This window comes from Nycticebus coucang, chromosome 20 (genome assembly GCF_027406575.1).
Source record: "Nycticebus coucang isolate mNycCou1 chromosome 20, mNycCou1.pri, whole genome shotgun sequence".
Lineage (NCBI taxonomy): Eukaryota > Metazoa > Chordata > Mammalia > Primates > Lorisidae > Nycticebus > Nycticebus coucang.
This window is the reverse complement of record NC_069799.1, coordinates 43,040,957-43,043,383: the sequence shown is the minus strand read 5'-3', so window position 1 is coordinate 43,043,383 and position 2,427 is coordinate 43,040,957.

Sequence of the window (2,427 nt, the reverse complement as noted above, 5' to 3'; positions counted from 1 at the left end):
GAACAAAATTAAACTTCCTGGATTTGATTTCTCTAAAACAGATCCACCAAATGCAATTGCCCTTTTTGTCAAATAAACCCTTACTGGTTTATAAGTCTGAAGTGACTTTTTTCCCCCGTCTCTCATTATGATTGTTCCAAGACTCTTGACATTCTGTAAATCATCTCTCACTGAGTACAAGAGGTCCGTGAGGGAGTCAAGATCGATGATAGACTTCATCTCCCTTGAATTTTAATGCAAATGTCTGCTACCCTAATCAAACAAAGGTTAAAAAAGGAAATCAAATTAGCTTATTACAAAAGCCAGCATAACTGAACTGACAAGAAAAATGCTTTCTGCATAAAAAGTCTTTAATCAATACCTTGAATAAGAATGTTACTGGAACAAAGAGTTCATCTGTGGTCAGTTTAAATCAATACGTCCTTTTTAATAAATACTTGACCACAGCTACTCACGGAGGTATTGCCCATAAGAGTTTCTTTCTTTCTTTAAGCCAGAATGAAACAAAATCATAGTATAAAGATAATGTTCAGAACATAACCTGAACTTGTGAGAGAATTCAAGGTCAGGGATAGCTCACTATTTAATCATTGGGTATGATTTAGTCCCTTGTTTCGGATACCAGTCTTCTATGTAATTGAGCCGTGCAAAGGTAAAATGATCTTGGAAAACAGATTACTTATTAGAGATAGATCGAGGGGCAGCATTTCTTTTCTATTCTTTCTATCTAAAACTATTTAATCGAATAACATTTGTGCTATCTAGACTAAATTTTGGCAGGTTCTCGTACAGTTGTGTGGTAGATGAGGTTTTATAAATCAGTATGCTTTCCTAGTACGCTATCAAAACTATGACCTACTGACATCTGATAAGCACCAGCTACATTCATAGTAGAAGCAGCCAGGCATGTTGGCAGGTCGTTAGTGTTACTCTCAATATGATCTGGAATCTTCCGTGTGACCTTGGGCAAATCAGTTAATTTTCCACGGTAGAAAGGGCAAACAGGAATGATGTTCACTTCAAAGGCTGTTACAGGGATTTCACACCTGTAACCCTAGCACTCTGGGAGCCCAAGGTGGGTGGCTTCCTTGAGCTCAGGAGTTCAAGACCAGCCTGAGCAAGAAAGAGACCCCTGTCTCTACTAAAAGTAGAAAAACTAGGCGGGCGTTGTGGCTGGTGCCTGTAGGTCCAGGTACTCTGGAGGCTGACACGAGAGGATTGCTCAAGCCCAAGAGTTTGAGGTTGCTGTGGGCTAAGATGCCATGGCACTCTACCCAGGGCAACAGAGTGTGACTCTGTCTCAAAAAAAAAAAATTATATATATATGCTTATATATATAATGTATGTAAATATGTTAACATAGTGCCTGACTCATAGAAAATGATAAATGGTAGCTCATTAATTACTATTACTTGAATTGTGATCATGAACATATAAAGAAGCACAATTAACAGCCAGTGCTGATTTTCACAGCCCAATAATAGCCAACAGAATTAAATAAACTATGCACTGGAACAGCCCGTCAGACCATTAGAGATAATTAAACCATAATTTTACCATGTGACTATGATTTGCTTTCTTCTTCTTTCGCCATCAAATGAGATAGCAGAAAACATTCGTTTTAAAAAAATTCTCCTTATAATATAGTGACTTTCGAAAGACATCATAATAGCTCATTAGAGCAGTCCGGATAACTAAAATATACAAAGGTAATAAAAATTATTGGCCGGCGTGGTGGCTCATGCCTGTAATCCCAGTACTTTGGGAGTCTAAGGCAGGTGGATTGCTTGAGCTCAGGAGTTCAAGACCAGCCTGAGCAAGAACAAGACCTCATCTCCACTGAAAATAGAAAAACTAGCCGGGTGTTGTGGCGGGCAACTGTAATCCCAGCTACTCAGAAGACTGAGGCAACAGAATTGCTTGAGCCCAAGAGTTAGGGGTTGCTGTGAGTTGTGATGCCACGGCACCCAAATCCAGGGTGATTGAGTGAGACCCTGTCTCAAAACAAACAAACAAAATTATTCCCAGGTTGCTGCATTTAAAGTTAGTCAAAACACTGAATACATAGCTTTTATTCCTTTATCCATCTCCTTTGAGATATAATTTCTTTTTATTCTTCTACGGGAATTTCTTTCTTAAAGAAATCTCCTTAAAATTCTTTGAGTTGCTTAGTCTTGATAGGTAAAGGTGATGAAGGTGTAAAATTTATTTCCTTGAAAAAATACACACCATTCTCATCTTCCCGAGATAATTTTAAAGTAGTTTCCACATGGAAGTCTTTCTCTTAAGTATAAATGAAACAAACAAGGAAAGCCCAGGTTAAATTTACACCTCAAACGCCCGCCTCTTGGCAACGTTAGTAAACTTCTTGCTGCTGGTGCTGTTACACAGTCATTTAATTATTCTTGGGTGACCATGTCAAGATTT